Raw genomic sequence first — 24,497 nt, 5'->3', positions numbered from 1 at the left:
TATTAAAAGTATACTTTACTTTTACTCATGATTTATTTTCAGTTATAACATTCTTAGATGCTGTGGAACCTGGCTGCTGCAACACTGCCTGTATGTGATTTATGAAAGTGTGTGCATACGTATAAACAAATCCCACCTTCTACTGCAACAGAAGACTTATCAGTGCCAGATTCCTAAAACAGCATCTTGCTGCAGCTGTACATCTTACAGCAGTGGAGGTAGGAATGACACAAAGAACCCAGACATGTGGTGGATTGTAACAACCTTCTTGATGATCAGGGAGTGTCACTGACAGGAACCTCTTTCTCATCCTCTTAGCACCAGATGGACATTCCAGAAATAAACAAATATTTTGGTTCTGGATAAAGTTCTTGGGAAAGGCCAAGGAAGATAGAATATTGGAAAAGAGACAATGGAGTGTGAGCCATACAATAAATGTTACCATGTGGAATGTGAACCACCTGACTAAATCAGACGCCTCTCGAGAGGAAAAAAAGGAAACAGCAAATACCTTTATATCCCTTGGAGCCATCAAAGGAAGCCTGCAACGCATGGCATCAGGTCCTCTCAGGTTTAATATCTGATGTGTTTGCATCTCTGATGTGGGGAGTAAGTTAGAATTCCTGTTACCAAAACAGAATTTTAACTCTTACAAGTTAACAGTGCAGAGGTCACATAGCTATACCATGGCCTTATCTTATGCCAGATGGTGTCAGGAAGAATAGTTGTTTCCCCCACCCCACAACATTAGGAAAAGCAATAACAGATTCAAACTAATTCCCTATCTTTGTATTTGGAGAGGCTAATTTTAGGCCTTCACTGGTATAAGCCTACGGACTATCCATACACAATCTAGTTAGTTCAAATTCAGTCTCAACGCATTTCCTTCATTGTTCATTGTTATGTTAATAAATGTCTTATTTACAATAGTATTTCAGGGACGACGTAAGAAATCTGGTAAATAACTTGAGAATCTCCTTTTAATTTTTTAGGAGAAAGGTTTCTAAGAGTCCTAACAATGGGTTAGATCATTCCTCTGCCTGTGACAATCTGCACAGGGAACAGGGAACTTCCTTGAGGAGGTTTCTCTGGACCATTCAATCAGAGAGGTGTGAGTGCATATTTTGCTCTTTCCTCAGCTGCCCCCTTTGGAATATACAACTTGCTTAGACCAGAGAATCAGGAAATCTCAAGAGATCTGCCAGAGGCCAGGCATTTCTGTGTAGAGACCAAGTGATTCTGTGTTAAGTCCAAAGTTGACTTCAATGAGTTACAAAGGGATCTCACTAAACTGGTCTACTGGGCAACAAAATTGCAGATGAAATTCAGTGTTGATATGTGTAAAGTGATGCACACTGGAACACATAATCCCAACTATCCATACAAAATGATGGGTCTCCATAAAGGTCCATCAACGAAAGACTACTGTGGCCCCATGCTGGAAAGGCCCTTATTAAGTCCTGCTAACTACCAAAACCGCTGTGAAGTGCCAAGGACTGACTGCCCTCCACCTCAAGATGACTTCACTTCGACTACTGATCAGCCTGTCCCTCCTTTTGGGTTTTTTCTTTCCTCCTTTTAAACAGCAGGGGAAAGGACAAGGTGAAGTGCTAGTAACCTCTCCCTTGTCCACCGATAGAGCTAACCTGCATTGCACCGCTAGGGAACCTGACCTGGAAAAAGGTTCCCCAGAAGCAGACGGCATCAGACTTTGAGGGAGCTACGCACGTTCGCCCCACCGTAAACCGGGTGAATCAGAAGCAGACGACATCTGTGCTCAAGACAAATGGACTGCCACCCCTTTGGGCGACCTGAAGCTCCGGCTGCATCTAAAAAAACCTTGAGTTGGTGGTGTCCTCTCAGGGAAGGATGGCCCCGTTCTCTAAGCTGGGTTCTTGTGTTTTTAATCTGTTTGTTATTTATCTTTTTTTTTTTGGTGGTACAAAAGGTTAAGACTATAAAATCACACAGTTTTAACACATTTCTACGTCTTGCCCATAAAATGAAAGCTCATATGCCAGCCCTACAAAACACTTCATGCTGGGTGTGTTCATTAATGCCAGCTTATAGCCACAAAGGTCTTCCCATGGTTCTTATTCCCCTTAGTGTAGTAAATATAACCTGGACCCCATCCTAAAAGGATTCTACAGGCAATTTAAATATTACCTGGGCTGATACCGGCATCTCTAAAAGCAGGTATCTAATAATTTAAAAACAAATTAGTCAATGGTGCCTCTTAAAAAAAGGAAAAATAGCTATAGGTAATAGTAAGTGCAAAGCCTATTTTAATGGCACTCATTTTAAAAGTAAGAGAAATATCTCTCTCTTGAAAGGGGCAACCTCTTGCACCTCCGCGTGGCATAGATTTGCAGGTAACAAGTGCAGTTTGCATAAAAAAAACCACTTAAGCATTACATTATAAATTGCACGCTTGAGTATAACCTGCCAACTCATACTATGTGTTTATGTTCTGCTAACGCCCCCGCAGCTAAATTCTCCCTCCTCCCATCTTGGACCAAATGGTACAAACTTATTAATAATACCTGGTCCAAAGTCACTCCTACCCTTTTTGGAGTATACTGGGTGTGTGGTAACAAGGCATATCTAGCCCTCCCTCCTTCACGAAGTGGATCCTGCTACTTGGCTTGGTTAGAACCACCTGTAGTATATCGTGCACGTCTCCCTAAAGGGAAAATCAAAAATGTAAAAAGGGCTAAAAAAAATGTAAGTGACTCTCGCCCCCTTACTTGGCGTGCCCTAAATGACTGGACGGGTGCTTGTGTGGGATTTGTCTTTGCCTGTGAAGGTGCCACCTGGCATATTGGGGAAGGAGTCATGAAACTTCAGGAAGTGTTAAAAATAATGGCAAATACCACTGCCGATGCCTTAGTAGATTTGGCAACCGAACAAAAAAAAAAAAAAACCTAAGGCAGATGGTTCTCCAAAACCACTTGGCATTAAATATTTTGCTGGCCTCTCAGGGAGAAACATGTGCGTTAATTGGGCAAAAATGCTGTGTATATGTTCTGGATGTTTATAACGCCACCTGAAAAAAAGCAAACCACCTTATACAAGTTGCAAAAAACCATGGAAAAAAGCGAGTCAACTCATGGTAAAGCAATTTGTTCAATTGGGTTCCAAATATAGGTGGCTGGTTACATAACTTGCTTCGCAGTGCCATTGTAATTGTTTGTGGCCTAATAGTTTTGTATGTTATGTTAAGATGTGGCTGTTAAATGGGTACCAAGCTGTGCCCTACCAACCAGTGAATAGTCCTAAGTCACTACCCACGGTGGCCAGTATGTCCCAAGAGTTCCCCTATGGCACTCTGGGGACAAAGGGGGGGACTTTTAGGTAAAAAAAATTAAATATAAAGCAGTTATGCCAACCGAACCAAAGTCAGGCCAATAAAGGTTGCTAAAAAAGTCCTTAAACAAAATAAATAAAATAAAAAAATACTTGTTTAAGTTGCAGGGAGTAAGAAAAAAGGGGAGGCCTGCATTCCTGCATTTTTGTACCAAAAGTTCTGGGAACAGTTTGTTGAAATATGGAGGCACTGTTTTCCACTCCCTGTTCTTGTGTTATGTCTGTTCTTAACTCCTCGTCTCCTGGTTGACACCCATACCGATAAAAAAGTTAGTAAAGCATTACAATTTGCTAAAAGTTATCTACAATAAAAAAGTAAAAGTGCATGCATAATAAAAAAAAAGGATTTTAACTAACATGGTGGGGGAGGGGGGGTTTGGGCTGCTTCATGAATAAACCTGTGACGCAACGAAACTGTCTATAAAAACCTATTAATTTTACTTAGAGGCTACTGGTTCTCTTTGGAGACAGGCTGCTCTCTATTGCTGTGTGCACTCTTCAGTAAAAAGCTTTGTATTCGGACCTTGCTGGTGTTGCCTGTCTCTCTCCGGTCAGACAACGAACCGTGCCATCTGGGGTTCGAGTCCTCGACACAATCAAGAAAGAGAGCTTGGAGTCATTGTGGATAGTTCTCTGAACACATCTCCTGAATGTGTAGAAGCTGTCAAAACCCTAACAGAACGTTAGGAACCATTCGGAAAGGGATAGATAAGAAGACAGAAAACATTGTAATACCATTATATAAATCTATGGTATCACCACAACTTGTGCGCAGGTCTAGTTGCCCCCTCTCAAAAACATATTTTAGAATTGGAAAAGGTACAGAAAAGAGCAAGACAAATTATTAGAGGTATGGAACAGGTTCCATAGATGGAGACATTAGAAAGACTGGGATGGTTCAGCTTGCAAAAGAGATGATTATGGGGGGATATGAGAGAGGTTTATAAACTCATGACTGTAATGGAGAAAGTAAATAAGGAAAGTGTTATTTACCTCTTTGTATAACACAGGAACCAGGGGCCACCCAATGAAATTAATAGGGGGCAAGTTTAAAACAAACAGAAGGAAGTACTTTTTCATACAACACACAGTCAATCTGAGGGACTTGTCAGGGGATGTTATGAAGGCCAAAAGCATAATTGGGTTAAAAAATAATTAGATAAGTTCCTGGAGGATAGCTCCATCAATGAGTATTAGCCAGGATGATCAGGGACACAACCCCATGCTCCTGGTGTCTCTAAACCTCTGACTGCCAGAAACTGATACTGGACAACAGGGGGTGGATCACTTGCCCTGTTTTTTGTTCATTCCCTCTGAAGCATCTGGCACTGGCCACTGTTGGAAGACAGGATACTCGGTTAGATGGAGCACTGGTCTGACCCAGTATGGCCATTCTTATATACTTATGTTCTTATGTGTTGCCTCCCAGCTCCCAGCAGTTCTTTCTCATCCTGGGCAGCCCAGCTCCAGTGGAGTTATGGTGACAGGCCTTCCAGCACAGGGTGACCAGACAGCAAGTCTGAAAAAATGGGACAGGGACTTGGGGGTAATAAGCGCCTACATAAGACAAAGCCCTGAGTACCGGGACTGTCCCTATAAAATTGGGACACAGACACTCTATTCCAGCTGCTAGCCACTACCCCAAAACATTGCCATGGCATGGAGGGGCTCCACACAAAGGTTAATACAGCCAGTGGCTGTATTTACTTCTAAGCAGCTTCCCTGACTGTATCTGGAGGGGAAAACACACTAGTCCTTCCAAGTCCATGAATGCTCTTCCTCCCCAAGCCACTCTCCAGAGTTCAATCTCTGACCTGTCAGAGCATGTCAGATGGTAGGTGGGGGGAATGTTGCCAAAGTCCTTTCCCCACACAACAGAATGTCACCTCCACACACAGACCATGAGGGAAGATGATCTAGGCCAATCTTACTATTGCTAACTATAGCTTTTCTGGTCTTGTATGTTGTGAAGAAAAAGCTAACTGTAACGTTAGACATATCCCATGTGCCTATTTTGTATGTGTTTTTTAATTTATACAATAGTGATGAAGCTGAGAAACCTCACACCAGCACGAAAACGGTTAAAGAGAGTCTATGGGCCCAGCTGGCCCTGCCCCACTATATCTGCAGCCAATGCCAGGTCTGGGAGGAGGAGAAAAGGACAGAACCTGGCCCAGTTCAGGGCTGACTGGTGAAGAGGCAGGAGCAAGCTGCTTCCCTACATGAGGGGAGCATCACTAGGAGCCTGACAGCCACCAGGGAAGAAGCACTGCGTCTCTGATCAAGGAGCACCCAGCAGTGAGTGAACCATGAGATTGAACTATAGAGATATTGTGGGTTTAGGCCCCTCCAATCTTATGTCCGCTCCACCCAGAGGGCCCTGAGACTGTGGCAGGATGCAGCAAAAGGCCCACAAGGGGCAAGATGTGAGCTGAGCCTCTTTAGCGGCAACACCTCTGAGAACCCTATTAAAACTATCTGATTTATTTGGTTGGAAATTACCTAGGGATGGCTTATGTCATTTATCATTTTCTGCACTGATTCTTCTGTAGCATCACTGAATATGTTGGCAAGTTGTTGACCCAGTTCAGCTTCCTTGAACTTTCTGTGTTTCGTGTCAATGTGAAAGAGCATTTCACAAGAAGGAAGCTCAGGAAGAAGAATGCCAATGCAGTGCTTTGTTAACCCTGGGCACACAGAGAAGTCAGCCAAAGCAAAACAATACAACAATTTCCAATATATCGTGGTTGCCTGTGAATTCCAGAATATGGTTGGAGATCTTGTTCTCCTCATTTTATAGGCAGGCCCATTGGAGTCATGCAATTAAGGAGTACAGGATGTATCCCCTGGAAGGAATTAGCTAGAAGTTCCTGGAGTAGCTGAATGGTTGGATTAGAGGGTCAGATCATTTGTGGGGCAGAGGCAGAGAACAATTATGGTAACATCTGCCTCTCCGAACATATTGTTGTAATTTATCCAATCCAGTCTTCCTTTCTCAACTTCATTTTCTTCTGTCCTGGCAAAAACTGACATAGGCAGTTGTTGTCTTTTCATTGTATAAAATGCACCAGAGACAAGGAAGAAATGTTTTGGATGGATAGCTAATTACTTGAAACATCAACACAAGCCACATCAATCTTCTCTGTAAATAAATCACATATTAGAAATTAACAAACTGCTATGAAGGGAGAAAGGGAGCAGGACAAGAGACGGTGGGAGAAAGTAAATATTGTTGCTTTGCCAGGGGTTTGGAGATTCCCCTCTCTCACCCCCAATGCCCCACACCCCAGATCTCCATGGGGAAAGTTTTTTGTTTGTTTTTCATCCAGGTGGATCCCTGATTTCATTTCTGAGTAAGAATTCAGGAGTTGTCAGCCAGGAGATCACCACTGGGGCTGTGCTGGCCTATTCAATCTCCCAGGCTGCGCTGGACTATTCAATCCCTCCCATCCCCCAGCCTATGGAGTTCAGCAGGCACTGGGTATAACTCAATGCCCCCCCCACATCACCTGCAAGTACCCGTGGCAGAGTGGGGTTGGGGGGCAAAACACAATCCTCCCATAGGAAGCAGAAGGGACTTGACAGCAGCCTAAACCTCATTATGCAGCTGCCATCGAGAAGACAAAATTATTCAGGATATGTTGGGTCAGAGCTCAGCTAGGCCGCCCAGCTCCACCAAACATCACAATCAGAGACTGGCAGCATCTGGATCTGGCCCAATACCAACTGTCAGCAATCTAGCTATATATATATATATATATATATATATATGTATGTATATTACATCCTGTAACCAGAACTGAGGTATCCATAGCCATTGACAGATGGGGTATATCTAGTCCAGTTTCCTAGTACTGACTTTACACTGAGGACAGGTTTGGGGCAAACATGTTCAGTTCTGAGGACGGGTCAATCACAACTCACTGGAGTCCCCTTCTAACCTAAATTGAAGACCTGCTAAACTGACCTCAGAATGCTCTCCAGTCGGGTCTGGTATTCCACCAGAATGAGAGGATTAAAGTAAGTCGACGGGAGAGCGTCTCCTTTCAAAGCAGCACAGTGTCAGAACGGAATTGCCCAGGTAAATAGCTGCAAAATCAGGGTGAAGTTCCTGCCATCCTTACTTGTGTGAGTAATCCCACTGAGACTACTAATATGAGTAATGTGATATATGTAGCTAAAAAAAAGGGGAGGAGGGAATGCTGCAATTCTCTTTTCTGTGTACTGTATCTTTACATGTATGGAAGCCCCGGGTGAGTCTGATGGGGGCCAGTTTTGAAAGCAGTTTATTCAGAGTACTCTCTCTGCTGCACAATTATATTTGTTCATGTTTTCTTTGTTTTTCTTATTCTCTAATAGGTCAGACTCAAAGTCTTGTTCTGATCTCTGTGTTAGGACTCTAACAAATCAGGACTCTGCATGTAAGGAAGGATTACTCACATGAGTAAAAGGCTGCTGGATCAGGCTCAGATTCCCCAAGTAGAGGATATTTGTCAAAATTAATGTTAATGACACCTTCCAAACTAAAATGACAGCCAACGAGCATCTTCTGTTGTAGCAGCTGTTTACCATGTAAGTGCTTTTGTCAGACGAATACCTTTGACTCATATCTGTTCATCTTGAATCCTTTTGTATGGGGAATGGGAGTGGAGTAGAAGGCATGATTTCTCATGTTATTGCTAACCTCTAAAGCATACGGAGCCAGAACTAGGAAATCACAGTGCTAGAGCAAAATATTTCATCTTTTTAACTTTTTTCCCGTCACAGCTTGTAAAGTAGTCGATGTCTCTTAACTAATTGCATTTATTACATGCAGGATTTGCATTTTTGATTATAATTATGCTGTATCTGCAAAAAGTGTTAAAAATCAATGAAGTACAGTTGAAGTATAAACCATACAAAAGCTCTTTCATTGCTTGGTTTAGTTCTGAACATATCATTGTTCTTCTGGATTGTGAAGAGAACAGGAGAGTGATGGAATCTTTTGTTTTCAGCATTTTAAATGGTAGGGGTAATTTTCTTACACAGTTATTGGCTTTTTCATTTACAGATTAATATTCAACAGTAACTTACATGAAGATGGGATGCTGTTACTGGTGGATGCGGTAAAATATCGGCAGGAGCAAAAACAGGAGAAAAATCACAGATAGACACACAGAACCCCCCCCCCCCCTCAAAAGTCATATTCAAAGTTGTTGATAGCAGTGGGATCCTTGGCAAAATGGAAATCTCAGCTGCAGGTGGGAGGTTGATTGCCTTCTTTCTTTTGTTTCTTTTGTTTTTAATACTTTTCAGCTTATCCTGCAATTCTACTGGGAAACCGAATGGCCATTTGCCAAAATTAGAACCCATTTATGTAACAAGTATACATGCAGCTCTCCACAAAATGGGTAACTATTCCTGTTCCCATATATAAATATTCCAGTTGTAAAAATTGGGGGTTAGAGTGGCCTGTGGCCATGTTGGGTGCACAATCATTTCTGCAAGTGTACCTGTTACTTCTTCCTTTGAAAATGTGTCCCTTAAAATTTATACTTGCATTCTGACAGGCGCTTTGTCACTATCCATTTTAAAAAAATATTTTCAGTTTATCTTTTCACAAAAAAAACCCCCACCCAAAACCAAAAATGGGAAAAAATCAAAAACTGAAAAAAAAAAATGTAGAGAGGAGTTTTCTTCAAGTATTTAAAAAATCCTCAGTGAACATAGATGCTGGAACTGGGGTTGCTGCCGCACCCCTGGCTTGAAATGGTTTCCATCATATCCAGGGTTTACAGTTTGATTCAATGGCTATCAGCGCCCCCACTCTACACATTGTTCCAGCCTCCTGTCAGTGTATGTAATGCTTGTTGAAGTTGCCCAATTAAAAGTAATAGAACATGAAGTGCTCTATTACCAGGGCAGCAAAACTTCCCCACACTGCCCTGGCTATCCTGAACTGAAGAGGCCACCTCTAGGGGTGAAATAGTCATTTGGTCTCTCTGCTCATTCAGTCTTTGTCCTCTCTTCTGTGACTGCCAACGATTGTATCAAATAGTCTACCAATTGTGATGGTGATTTCTGTGATAGGAACACCTGTCCTCTAGGAACTGGGTTAAGGCCACCAGTTGTCAGACGGTAACTGTAATGTTAATTGAGCCAATCCATAGATCTGTCTCTATATTCTGTTTAGTGCCAGAAAGTTACACAGCCAGACATTTGGGAACTAGATGACCATCTAGCTCTCTAACAGTTTAACTTTGGCACTCAGCAAAGCTGGTCTAGTAGTGTATGCCTTGCAGAGTCTAAGAAAGTTAAAGCACTATCTTCAGTTTATTAAAGACCTGTGTCTATTTTGGTCTTAATTAAAATTATAATGCTAAAGTAACAACCTTTGGTCACTACCAACCCTGTTTCAGATTTGAACTAATGACCTAATAGTAAAAGGTTCCTTCCCTAATTAATCCTGTTATGCTATATCTGCTAAAAGTACTGAAAAATCAATGAAGTCCAGTTAAAGCATAAACCATCAAGCTCTTTCATTGTGTTTGTCCAGAACATATTCATTGTTCTTCTGGATTGTAAAGCAATGGGACAGTGATGAGACTTCTGTTTTATATTGCGAATTTGGAAATAGTTCTCTTAGTTTTCACCTTTTGCTCTTACAGCTTGCTACTCAAAAGTCCTTTACTTGTGGATGGCACATACTGATGGTGAGCATAGTAAGAAAAGTAGCATCTCTCTATCACGTTCAGTACTGCTGTTCATTGCTGCTGGTAGCAGTGGAATGAGTGCATTTGGCCAAGTGGAAAACTCAGAACTATCTATCTATCTAGACAGATAGATAGATATACTTGTTGAATGCAGACAACATTCTTGGTGCTATCCAAGACTCTAATAAAGATAGTCCCTGTCCCAAAGAGCCTTGCAATCTAAAAGGCGGACAATACAACAAGACACTCTGAGAGACCCACAAGAAGCTCTTATTATAGAATATATTTTTTTATGTTCCTTGATCTGTTATTTTATAATGTTGAAGTGCAGAGTTAGAGAATCTTTAGAAGGGGTTTGAATGAGGAAACAGTGGGACCCTGATGTACTGGAACAGGGATGCTGTTCTGCAGGGAGGTTGCAGCATGGAAAAAGGCACAGAGATGGAGAAAAGGAATGTAAGTTGCAGAATGGAGGATACGACGGGAATCATGTTAAAAAATGAGATATGAAATACAAGCCAGGACAGGGTTGTGTGATGAGATGTTTAGATTTGTTCTGGCTGGAGCCATTCAAAGGGGAGAGTGATGTGGTCTGATAGATGGGTTGGCAAGATAATATTAGCAATGGTCTTTTGGAGGGATGAACAAAAGCAATGTGGACATTAGAGAGGCTAGAAGGGAGGAAATTACTGTAATCAAGGCTGGAAAATGTCTAGGATGTGAACACATTTTTTGGCTATTAGGACAAAAAGGGAGTGCTTTTCCATATGTTGTGGAGAGAGCAGCAGAAAGACTTAGTGACAGTCTGGATGCCTAGATAAAAGGAAAAGGATGTGTCAAAGATGACTTAAGCACAGAAGCCCAAGTGATAGGGAAGATGGATAGTTATGCAACAAATAAATTGGGGATCAAGCAGAAAGCAAAACATGGTGAATATTCAAAGATTGAGTCCTTTTCTTGTGGGAAACAATGCTAATGGATGTTGAGTTCAAAAATACCAATCAACATGGGAATGCAGAACACGCTACTAAGAATGACATACCAGCTATGTTGTTTATGGGATGTAATTTAAGATCTCGCCTGGACTTGTTAAAACCTGATCTACAGAAGGGCATTGGTAAGAAACAGTGTGATCAAATGGCCACAAATAGTCACACCTGACTGCACAGTTTTCAGATACTCATACTAAGCTAAGAGAGTACCAACATAATTTGTGAAAACCTGGGGTGGTCCACTGTCTCATCAGATGGAAGAGAAGCCAGCAGTACCTAACTGAGCAGCCGTGTGTATATGTAGCCAGGGCTTGTATGGCTGTATATAGTTAGTAAACATGATTATTTAGAATCCAACTGTGTCTGTGTGGTTTCCTCATATTCTTAGTGTTGTACAGACAGCAAAGATACAACAGTAGTATCTACAGCAAGGGAGAAAGGCAGAAGGGGAGAAGTTTTGGAAATAAAATTAAGCTGCTCGTTTCTGAACTAGTAGTGGATTACTGAAAACAATATGCCAGACAGACAATCAGCTATATGAAGCCAGGACCAATAAGTAGATGTAGAATTTTCAGTCCTCAGCATGGAGATAAAAGTTAAAGCTATGCCTGGATGAAGTCTCCCAGCAAAAAAAGGTATAAGTGGAGAAAAGGAAACCAAGGACAGAGCCACATGAAATGCAGACAATGTGGGAAATGAGAGATTTGAAGGAGCAAATGGTAACTAACCCCCTGTCAGAGAAAAAGCTGTTACATATGATTTCTGGTACTTCACACTTCCAGTTGGGTCAGAAATATCATTAAATCAGTCTCTCTTGTAATATTTGGGCACCAAAATTGATAAGTGGAGAGGCATCTGTGACACTCTGTACCTCAAAGTACCCCAGAGCCCCCATATTCACCACTGTCATATGATTACGATAGGTGTTGTACAAAGTATGCCTTGTGAGGTATCATTTAAAAAATCTTGGTCCATTGCACATTAATATCCTGTTGGATTGTTTGTACTATTATTGTATGTGAAGTTATGAAGTATTGCGATATATGTTACTGAAATACGTTGTGAGGTTGGGAGACACCCACAGCTGGCCTTTCAGTAGGGACAAAAGAGCAACTATCACTGGCCAGACAGGTGGTGATGGCCATCCGGAAGAATCCACTCTCCCAGAGACTGCTCAGAGAGGGCCGGTACACAATGAGGGTGGCCTGACCCATGTCACAGCAAGAATCTTTCTAGCAGCTGGAAGAAAGTATAAAAGAGGGACAGTGACATCAGCACTTGGCCTCCCACCCCCCCATCTCAACACCTGGAAGATCATCTGGAAGCCAGAGACTTTGAACTAGGGAGATTGGTCCCAGGCTGGAAGGGAGTTCAGTCTTAGTACTGAGAACTGTGAGCTGCCTGTAACATCTATAAGAATGACAGACTCTTATATCCAAATAACTTCTATAACTTCCATTCCACTAAATTAGATGGGGTTCCACTGTACTAGGGTTGGATGATTAATAAAATAAAATAAAACCAGAACAAAACCTTTCCCCACAACTGATCCAAACTTTTTCAGGAACTTTGGTATTGAGTATCTGACAGCAAACTCTCCCTAAATAAGGCACTCCGTATCAGCTGTTGGGAGTCCTTTTTATAAGAACAGTCATGATCCAAACCATGCCTTTTGTGTTCATTGCAAAATGTAGATAATTTGAAGGGAGAAGTGGGTAATCTTTAATGTACTCATTCAAATCAAATATTTGGTTCTGTGTTTTTCGATGGCATATCTCCTGCACCATCTGCTGAATGACAGCAGAGCAGAACTTGCACTGAAGGAGATAAGCAGGCTGGGAAAGAGGAATCCCTCTTGATTTGCATAACCACAAGTCAGCAGTATCTTCTATTTCTACTGTGTAATTGGCACAAGGCCATAGTGCATCAACCTTTCCACCACTATCTCCAAAAAGAAGTTTAGGAAACAGAATGGGAAAACACAACTTCATTTCCACAGGATTTGAAGGACAAAAGGCAAAACATTTTTTTAAAAAAATCACCGAGCACGACTATCTTTGAACTGAGGAGTGGCAGAGATGATTCTCCTGAATATAAAGATATATTCCTCGGAAGACAATATTGGTTTCCAAAAGCTCCTGCAGCATAATGACCCAATGATACCATAAAGCTTCTACTGAGACCTTTTGTCATACATAGGTACAGTAGCTTTATCCTGAAAATAAGACGTATTCAGACAGGTTGAGGATAAGTTCCTGCATTTACCACCAGAACGCGGACAGGAAGCCAAAGAACAGTATATCTTTCTCTTACACATAGCTTCAAGCCCGACACATACAAAGATTACTTCTAGTGAATCTTCTGGCAACCACTGTCGCTGAAACCATACCTACACAAGCTGTAAATTCAGCATCTCTTTCGAACTAAGCAGGGCTGAGCCAGTCTTTTCATGACTGACCTGTAAGTGCTGCAGGATTCAGCAGTTGGCAGCCTTTCCCAGAGTGAGTGGTGAAACTACACTCAGTGTGCTGGTAAGGTACATTTTGCTGCTCTCTTTCTGAGGAGTTAATTAAAATCCTCTGGCACTTTCTGTAAGAGTAGGGATGTTAACCCCTGTGTTCTGACCATATTGTGTCTGCTTAAATCCGTCCTTTCTTCACCCTGACACTGGAAATAGCGTCATCTGGCTATGATATTCGTCTTCACTTTCTGTCCTAAACTATTGAGTAGTATTTCTGTGCACTGTTAAAAGCCAGCCACATTCCATTCCAAAGAATAAAACTTTCATAGACCACTGAACGTCTGTCTGATGACAATCATTTTCAGTTATTTCGTTAGTCGTTGGGGCTCAACTTGAGCCGATGACCTAGAAGTGAAAGGCTTTGTAATCCTGTTACCATGAACTATCCAACCCCCAAGTATTTTGTGGGCCTGTCTGTCACTGTAGAACTTTAATAGTAAAATGTTAGGTTCTTTCACTAAGTGCAGTAGCACACTTTTGTGGGGTGTTGATTTATGGCGGCATTGCTGTTGCCCATTTCTTTCAATTTTTTGATTTCTCTTCTGCATTACAGAGCAAATATTAATGCAAAAGGTATCTGAGCTGCTCACATCCCTCTCCACTCTATCTATCCGATTTCCCACCAATGAAAAGTTAGGAGGAAAAGCTTACTCTGCACATCTGTTTTGCCCAAAGCTTAAATTTTATGCAATACTGAAGAATTCTAAGATTCCCTGTAAAAATGTCACAAATCATATTACAAAGCTTTGCTCAACTTAATTTCTATATGTCTTTTATGAATTTTATCTTTCCGTCTTCACATAGAGCGAATACACAAGAAGTAACCCCCTAATAGGTCAGAATTACATAAATGTATTTTGCTCACTTTAATGCATTGTATTCAAGACTCCGTATCTATACAGGTCATCTGCATTCTTCCTGGAGCCCTGAAGATTCACAACCCACAACACATACACTAATGTGCCTCACATCAAAGCACCTATGTCACCATCACCTCACTGCTGCTTCAAAGTGTAGTAGACTAAGCCACAGTTTGCCAACTTTCATTGGTCTGTAGCAGTGTCCACATTGGGAGTTAGTGCATGTCAGGCTGGTATGCTGTAGATTCAGACCCTGGGTTTCCATGCAGTAACTCCCTGTGTAGGCATGCCCACTAGCTCTTTGAGCAAAGAGAACCTGTTTTCGGAGTTCAAGTCTGCTCCATGATCAGCTAGAGAGGTTTGCTACTGATTGATTTGAGGAACTTTGCAATGCCATGCTGCATGCTCCTCAATTTTCTCTCTTTCAGATATTTATCAAGTTAAAGAAAAGTAGGATATAGACTTAATATGCCTAGATTTAGCCAAGAATATGTGTCCACTCAAGAAGGAAAGATTCATAAATGCTTTCAGTAAAGCTAAATGCAAAGGAAAAAAATACTAAACTACATATATGTCAGGCTATTAAAAAAAATCATGCCACATTCTCACACTCGGGCAAAATAGTGATTATTGAGTCAGGCTTTTATCATAGTGATTCCTGCTAGCGTGCTGCTACGCTTAAATGTCTGCTAGGTTTTACATTGTACATGCTTGGTTTTGGACTCTTATAAATACCACAAACATTCACTATAGCCTGAAACTTGGTCCAGGTAACAGACCTGCCCCTTGACCAAGGCTTGCCCCTTGGGCTGGAGAACTAGAGGCTAAACCAGTACAGATTACAACCTCTGCCTGTGAATTAAGGAGAGTCTTTCTACTCAGTTCCACAGAAGCTTTCCTCTAGCAGACCAACTACCAACTTCCACTCTTCCTTCTGCAGGATTTAACTCCCAGGCAACTAAGAAGAGCCTTTTTACTCTCTTCTTGTCTCTCACTTGCTCCTTGAACTCAGATTGCCCTTTATGTTCCAGTAGGCCTACTTGTGAGTCATAATCTTCTACCATGTGACCCCAGGACTTATTCTCTTCAGCTGGGAAGGTGGGCTAAGCACCAATCCCCTTAAAGGGCCAGCTCACCTGTGAAGGGGGAATTTTTCTACAAATGTCCTGCTGTTGCTAAAACTGGCTCAGCTCCACTGGCGTTAGCAACACTGGGAGGCTTAAAGTAGACCAATTGCCAGCACTGGCTAACACCATATCATCTCATCCTCCCCACAGCAGGTTTAATCAGTACAGTGCAATAAATGTTGCCATCAGTCAAGCTATAATAGGGCTTCCAATGTTGCTAACACTGATGGAGCTGAACTTGAATTAACAACAGTGAGAAATTTAAAGAAAATCCTCTAAATGTATCCAGGGCCTATATGTGAAACCAGCATTGAGTAGCTCAACATCAGACTCAGGACATAGTAGTCAACCAGGTGTGGTGGACAGCTGTGTATCATTACATCTACAAGAGGTCAGGCCAGATGATCACAATGGTCCTTCTGCCCTTTTAACCTATGAATCTAAGGATCTGAAGTGGGTGATCCTGGGAATTGAAGTACCTGGAGAGATACTCCAGGAGGCTGGAAGTAGCTTATGAGGGTCTTCTCATGCAGGCTCAGATCCAGTAAGGGACTTTGGCACCTAATCCTCAAATTTAGGTGCCACTGCAGTCCACAAAATCCCTGCGTGGCTGCCGCCTAGCCCTGTAGGCACCTGAACTCACTCACTCAGCGCCTTCATTTTCATTGTATAGTTTCCCAAGGTGCCTAAGTTCCTGCTTCTGAGCATGTGCACAACACCTCACTCTAAGAATGAAAACTCTCACACCTAACTTGCAGCACGATCCACAAACCAGGTGAAACTAGGCAGGAGAATGCCTATCTTGCCTGCGGAGCCTGATCTGAAAGGCATGCTATACAAAATCCACGAGAAGGAGCGGCCTTCTTTATACCTTTTAGTCTAGTGGTTAGAGCACTCATGCAGGCTCAAGTCCCCCCCCCCGCCTGAGGAGGAGAAGGGAGACCCCTGTTCAAATCCTACCTCACAGGAGAATGCTCTAACCCTTGGGCTATGGGATAGTCTGATGTGGGGACTTCCTCAATCACTCCTGTGGAAGCTGTAGCACTTTATACAAATACTAAAATAATCACTAAGCCAGAGGAAGAGAGTGAGACTGACTCTATATAGCCTGAGGGTTACAGCTGGATTCCAGTCCCCCTGCTCCAATGACTATTTATTAATCTACAGTGGAACAGCTTCAATAGTAGTGACAGAGGGAGCCCCACATTAGAATATCCCAGAGCCCAGTGGTTTGGGCACTCTTCAGAGTGCTGGGAGGTCCTTTTCCACATCATTTTTCAACAGGCAGAGGGGGCAATTGACATTGGGTCTCCCACGTCCTGTGCGAGTGCTCTACCCACTGGACTAAAAGTTACAAAGGAACTGCTCCTGCTACCTTCTCCATTTCTGACATAAAATGGCTTGTGTTCCTAAACCACCTTGCTCTGTGAGGGGGGTTCCTGGCTGTGGATCGCAAGCTGAGATAGGACCCTCCCTTCAGTCTGGACTGAAGCACTTAACTCTGTGAGGGGAGTGGGGTTTAGGAAACGCCCCTATCCTTAGCATCTCCCATTGGCTTGCTTAGGTGTTCCCCTCGCTTAGTGTGCTGGCCTTTGTGGATCCCATTCTCAGTGCCTATCTCTCTCCATTCATTGTACAGGGAGCGTAGGTGTCTAATTCAAGTAGGTCTCAGGGATTTTCAAGCACCTAAAAGTTAGGTGTGGCAACCCAATGTTGCTACCATTGAGAGCTAGCATCCCAGTTGCACAGATAAGAAGGCTTTGAATAAAAGGATTGTATTTTATTTATTCTTTTTTCTCATTAACATTTCACAGAATTTTCAAATCAGAAAAAGTCGTACTTATCTATAGAATGTAGAAAATTGAGTATCAAGGGATTACACCAGGTAAGTAAACAAAATTATAACAAGATATGAGTTACACGAAGGGATTCTAGAAAAGAAGAAAGAAAATGAATTTGGGTGAGAAAAGAACAAACAAACAAAATAAAAGAATGCTATAAAAGAAGCACCTCACTTGATGCTGTTCATACTTAAATCTCAGTCATAGCTAGATCACAAGAACATGTGTTAAGGGCAAGTGCAAAGAAGATCTTCCCAGAGGCCAGCTATTCACAATACAACTCCACAAACAGTTTTCACATGAGATTATCGACGTCTATTTTATTAATACCAATAAAGGGAGTTCTCTCATATTTAGCTATATCCAGATGGGCAATAGTCCATATATTAATATATACCATGGTTTTGATTTTGCAGTCCATCAATATAATTTTTGGCTGCCCGTGCTACCCTGAGGAATCATCTCTTTTCTCATTAATACAAACAATGTAAAGAGTTGGTGAATTTCAATTCCAGCACTGATGCAACTTTGTCTAAATTGATTTCAAGGATTTACTCTATTTGTCTAAGAATACCATTCCAGAAACAGGGTATTCTATAGAAACTCTACATCAAAAGTATGAGAATATTTTTGTCAGCACTTCATCTACATCTTTAGGCTTAAGTCAACATACCTAGGAAACTTGTAGATTATGTGAATAAAGTGATCTCTCTGTCTCTCTATGGTTTTGACCAGAAATGCCATCCCGGACCTGAGAAACCTTCAGATGAAGGTTTTGTCTAAACTGATCCTTTCTGGTTAAAAGTTTCAATTTAAACAAATTGTCGTTTTCAGGTCAAAAATTTCCCAACCAGCTCTAAATGTGAGTTATTTATACGGAAGGACCCTGGCACATTGCTCCATGGAGCACTTTTGAGCACTGGAGAAGACTGTTGTTCCAATCTTCTTGAGAGATATGATCATCTTTATATTGTTTTCCAGATGGCATTCTGAAACCAAAGTTTGGATCAGGTTTCTGATTCAATAAACTGTCTATCTTGGGGGCTGAATGTAGGTAGCCAGCTAAAGTAATAAGAAATAACCGTTATATTCTTTAAGTGAAAAAACAACTACCTCCAAGCAACTAAATAATTATGCACATATTAGGTAGATCAGTTCTGGCGTCGACAATAAGAGTGCTAACTAAATGAAAATAATTTGTTAAGATATATCCTCTAATCCTGTCGCTAGTATTTTTTTACTGACATTGACATATTCATACCTCTAAACATATAGGCATACGTATACGAAAACATAGCTATAATATACCAGAGATTTGATTTTATAGATTGTGTGAGAGTATTGGAACTATGTTTACCTTATAGTTTTATTTACCATTCAAGTCCTTCTAAAATAGTTGAAAATGCAGCCATTTTTGTGCCACTCTGGTAAGATTTCAGAGGCTAACTTCAGGAATGCAGTCAGATAGGTCTTTCTACTGTACAGTCCTTTGCGGCAAATAGTATATCAACTACACATTTAATAATTATTAATTATTATAATCATTATTATTGGGGATATGTCTGTAAATTTGCAAACAGTGGAAATGTGAAAGCTCATTTGTGTAGCATATGATTCCATGCAGACTCATGCTTGGCTTGCCTGGTTTCTGGTATGTTAGGTGTTAGCCTAGGATTGTCATTGCAATTTTTATTGCAGCTCATGATGTGTGCAGATGTGCTTTGTAAACATCCCAGGAGGCAAAGATTCTCTGCTCAGTATCACTGCTCCCAAATGATGCCTACCTTATAGAATAACTTTCTGGGCTACATCCTCTGGGATCAGGCAACCATTTAAAGTCTCTGGATTTTGGTGTTTTAACAAGGATATAATTACAAAGGTAAGTAGATGCACCTGCTAAGGCACTCCTAATTATTTGATAATGGTGCAATCTTTCTCAATACAGCCAGTTTTTGTGGTGGTAAGCTACGCTAATGAAGCACACTGAGAGAACAAATTCCCCCAATGTTAGAGAAGCGTATATAAAGAAATTTGTGAAGGACTGAGGTTTTTTTAATCACTGGTATTGTCAACAATTATGCCATGATTTTTTAAATTATGAAGCTGGTATGTGCAGAGTACCTGCACTGTTAATGAAGGGCACTTGGCATATTATTTTAGCTTTGTATAACTTCCTTAAATAATACATAGTATCACCCCTAAAATGATGGAGTCTCACATTCAATCTCATCTCTTGTCTTTGAAAACTGGCTTATGTCTGGAGCTGCTCACTTGGAACCAGCTGGAGTCTGGTGGCAGGAGCACCTTGACAACGATACAAGCTTTCCCTTCACCCAGTATGTCTGCAACTGGCATGTGCTGTGTGTACTGCGTCAATAATGCATTTTATCTTTCACAAACTCACACCTTACATGGCAGCCCTTTGGACACTGGCTGCCAATTTGCAATTGCAGAAGCCAGAAGCTAAACTACAGTGTTACAACTTTATAAGCTCAGGCTAAAAGAAAAAAAAAAGTGGGCAAACCATAAGCCAGATGGGTTCCAATACCCCTGTCAGAAGCTATGTTGATCATATAGCACTTGGTTTTTGTTTCTTAATAACCAAAAACATGTTAGCATTAAAAAAGCAAATGCACTTGACAGCTTCAATTCCATTATGGTTCCCAGTCATCTGCTTTATTGAGTTTTGAAGGAATTTAGCCAGAGCACTCTATTTTCACTATAAAGTCATTAAAAAACTTCGCAGCTCAGACAAATTGTAAGCAATTTTGGGTAAATAAAATGAATTATTTTTAACTCTTATTTTGCAACAGTATTTTTTAAAGTAAATCTTGTCTTTGTTCCTTTCTTTTCGAAGTTGCACCTGAGGAAGGACTGAAAAATGCAAGGCTCCAATCCTGTGGTGAACCTTTGCCCATTGCAGGATCAGGGTCTGAGCAAAGATTTCAGTATTTGGCTCATAAGTATAAATAGATGCAAATTAAATACAGATTCTAGATTGGAGACTTTGATCGTATGTTCAAGAATCCCAGACTAAACCTGAAACCTGATTCACTAATCGTTTTCAGTCTGTGCCTCTACATTAACCAGTACTATCCAAGTTCCAGTTTCTCAGTACACCCACTTTAGCCCACCATCAAACAGGGCTAGAGTGTGTAGTGATTGGAAATAATTAACATTCCAGAAAGGGGGGTGGGGAAGAAAAGGGATAACTTATCCTGCTGGGCAATCCAAATGGCAAAGTGAATCTTTCCAGCCAATTCCTCAGTGTCCTAGAGATCTATGTTATTAATGTGGCTGAGGGTGCATACTGCTGATAATTACTGCTAACTGGAATAATTAATAAGAATCATTGCTTAGTATGGTAAAGAAAGGGGAAGCACTGGGAAGGGGGAAGGAATAGACTGGAAGACTGAGAGACTCCCTGAGTGCATTTATATTGACAGGAAGTTCAGCAGAAAGCATCCTGAGACTAGAAGTATTGTCTGGATGTCAAGGACAAAAGTTAAGAGATATAAGACCAATTAGTCTTATCTTGGAATAAAAACAATGAAGAGTCTGGTGGAACCTTAAAGACTAGCAGATTTATTTGGGCATAAGCTTTCATGGGTAAAAAACCCACTTCTTTAGATACCCATGAAAGCTTATGCCCAAATAAATCTGTTAATCTTTAAGGTGCCACCGAACTCCTAGTTGTTTTTGTGGATACAGGCTAACACGTCTAACCCTCCGATATCTTGGAATGTAACAATAAGGATCCTATCATGGGTGTCTGGGAGAGGTGAAAGGCTATAGGTTGTAATGAGATGCAATGGATTAGGGATTGGGAAGTGCCCTAAAATTAGCAGAGAAATCTGTATTTCTGGGGCAGCATCAGTTAAGACAGAAGGAGGTGGAAATCGGGCGGAATAAAGAGAAATGGTACCCCGGAGACAGTTTTGGTGTGGTTTATCCCAGCTAGAGGGAGGACAAAGTATTCATTAGAAACAAAATGTTGGTGCCAGTGGTGTGTAAAATAACCACAATTTTGGTATAGTGGGGTAAATTTTTTGAACATTATGTACTTAGGGAGCTACACCCACAGCTCTCACTTTTCTTAACTGGAGTAGAGTCTGTAACACCCTACATACTACACTGAAACATCCCCCAATAGCATATACACGCAGAAATCAAAATAGATAGGGAAACTGGATGTGAAAGCTTGAATGTAGCAGCATACGTTGTCTAGCAGTCAGCGTGGAGATAATGGCATAAAGAATGAGCAAGCTCAGAATGTCTATGAGTTTGATATTAGTTCCGCCCCTCTGCTGGAGACAGAGTATAGAATTTAATTCTGTATCAGGAGATAAGAAAAGCATGTAGAGACAAGGTGTGACTGTGTATGATTTCACCTTCCTAATATAAATCATTTAGGAACAGCAACTGAAACTGAAAAAGATGGATCTCGCTAATTATTTCTGCCTGGCTCAGGGTAAAATCCCATTACAAAGGTTTCTGTCTGGATCTCATCTTCCCCCATGACACACACAATATAAATTAATTAAGGTTATATGACAAGAAAAAGAGGCCAACCAATCACAAGGCCGGGAAGTGAAATGTTTTCCTTTCCAAATGACATTGAAATCTTTATTGCCACTGTGGGCCCTATCCTGCTCCCACTCAACTCAGTAGCAAAACTACTTTTGACTTTAGTGGGAGCAGGGTTGGGCCCTTTGTTTTCAGTTCTTATGTGAAATTGCAGGCTGTTGTCTTACATAAGGACTGCAGAACACACAGGTTTTAAAAGTTAGCTATGATACTCTCTAAAACATGTAGGGTTCAGGGAAGTACTGTCACTACAAACACGAGGGAACTTTCTGCGATGCATGGGTAACCCACTGTTCTGTCTTTTGCTCTTTATACAGCATACCTAATATGAGGGAACCACACAGGCAGGGCAGGGTTGAAAGAACTGTGTTTGCTAATCATTTAGAACCTGCAGTGCCTAGCTAAACATACACACTGCAGAGTTCTGGTGCCTTCTGAAATATGGAACACAGTGAGCACCCCTGGAGGGCTCACAAATTATTTAAAGGGAAACTACCCAATTCTTATACACGACATCCACAATAATCAAGTCTTTGTTCACCTCTAGCAGCCAGTCCCTAGAACAGAATAAGGGTCTGTTATGGGATCTTCTTTTTCTTCTGTGTTTGTACAGCGCTTAGCACAATGGGATCTTGGTCCATGAGTGGGGTTCCTAGGTGTTACCTCAGTACAAATAAAGGATACTCCAGCTGCCAGAAGGAGTTATTACTTTCAAAGCTTAAGCAGAAGAGCTTCATACCTACAATGTTCTGGCAGTGCAAAGGAACCTTACAACAAGTATAAGTGTAATGGGTGTAAAGGAGCCTTACTGTAAATAACAATCTGGCCTCCTGACTTCTAGAAAAAGCAGCCTGGTGTGTCCATTGCATCAAGTATATGATACATTTTCTGTAAGAGATCACCTGTTCACACCTGGTGATAACAGCTTTATCTATTCCCTCTGTTAGATTACCATGGCATTTATTCAGTGAGCCCCCACTCCTTCACTCAGGCTAAATCCTGAGCCCTTTAGTTGTTGACTTTGTGTTTATTCACTCCATAAGAACTGAGTGCAGATGGAGTAAGGGCCTCAAGGTTTGGTGCACTGGGGAGAGAAGGAGTTCAGCAATGAAATTCCGCTCCAAAGTTACCAGGCCCTAATTTCCCATCCACTGGTTCCCTGGTGCAGCAAATCCAAACACAGGCAAAATCCAGCTGCCTAGCAGAGTCCTTGACTGGCAAAGTGCCACCATAGTGGTTCCTATCCCATTCTCCTCCCTATGACTGGCCCCAGAGCACTTCACCTGAGACAGGAGACGTGGCCATGGCTCCCTGTGCCCCAGTGATCACAGGCTATTGGAACAGCCTCTGGGGACATAGGCATTTGATGTAAATTAGGGGAATCCAGAACCTGTCCAGCACCCAGACAGCCTCAGGATTGAGAGTTGACCTTTTTGCCTCTCCTCAGTAGTGCGGAGCGCACGTGCAGCTAACCAGATATATGCCAATTATAAGTGAGCTGAGGGCTGATCCTGCAAGGCACTCAGAACTTCCCAGGAGAAGCTGAGCACTCTCATTTCTCACAGAAATCACTGGGAAATGAGGGTGCCCAACTGCTTGCAAAACCAGACTCGTAGTACTAATCATCTGACTTTTCCCTGTTGTATCCATTTCTGCTCCCCTTCCCCTTTGCCTGTATTAGGTATCATTTAGATCATAAACTCATTAGGACAGTGAACTTCCTTTCTTTTACATCTGTAAAGTGCTATGCCCACCTAGGACATCGCACAAATACCTGTATTAAATTAAACTGAATCATCAAAAATGAACAGGTTTCAGAGTAACAGCCGTGTTAGTCTGTATTCGCAAAAAGAAAAGGAGTACTTGTGGCACCTTAGAGACTAACCAATTTATTTGAGCATAAGCTTTCGTGAGCTACAGCTCACTTCATTGGATGCATCCGATGAAGTGAGCTGTAGCTCACGAAAGCTTATGCTCAAATAAATTGGTTAGTCTCTAAGGTGTCACAAGTACTCCTTTTCCTTTTTCAAAAATAAAAGTGTCCTCTGAAAATACATTGCAAAATTGTGTATTTTAGGGGTTTTAGACCTTCCTCTAAAGTGTCGTGCTCTGGTTGTGTTGGGTACAGGCATAAGACTAAATGGAGCACTGGTCTGCAATCCTTTGTGTAGCCCAGGAGGCAAATGAATTCTTAGGAAGCTGCATTCTCCAAGGCCCCAGCCCAGCACGTGCTTAACTTTAAGCATTTAACTAATCCCATTGACTTCAGTTGGGCTGCTCATATGTACAGACTAAAGCATGTGCTTAAATGCTTTGCTGGATTAGGACCCAAAAGATTAGAGCTTTATAAAAAATGCCTGCGAACTTTAAAATGACAAAACGGATCTAAGAACAAGGAAGAGAAAAATATTTATGACTATGTAGAAACGTGACAGTAAAAAACAACAATATTAAGTCCCACATGACCATGTGAACATTAAGTATCAAAGGATAATGAAAAGCTAATTAAAA

General features: G+C 41.4%; 1 long non-coding RNA gene across 1 annotated transcript in view; it reads left to right on the top strand.

Annotated features, from left to right (window-relative positions):
- The window catches only part of LOC141982424 (uncharacterized), a 46,280-nt gene extending 37,768 nt beyond the window's left edge, over positions 1 to 8,512 (top strand). Inside the window, exons 2-4 of the long non-coding RNA XR_012638071.1 lie at positions 5,410 to 5,664; positions 7,726 to 7,938; positions 8,417 to 8,512. This is a non-coding gene — a long non-coding RNA (uncharacterized LOC141982424). The remainder of the gene's footprint in view (positions 1 to 5,409; positions 5,665 to 7,725; positions 7,939 to 8,416) is intronic.
- Positions 8,513 to 24,497: the final 15,985 nt, after the last annotated feature.

This window comes from Natator depressus, chromosome 2, assembly GCF_965152275.1.
Source record: "Natator depressus isolate rNatDep1 chromosome 2, rNatDep2.hap1, whole genome shotgun sequence".
In the NCBI taxonomy this organism is placed as follows: domain Eukaryota; kingdom Metazoa; phylum Chordata; order Testudines; family Cheloniidae; genus Natator; species Natator depressus.
The sequence above is the reverse complement of the archived record's forward strand: the minus strand, read 5'-3'. Positions and strand labels throughout refer to the sequence as shown.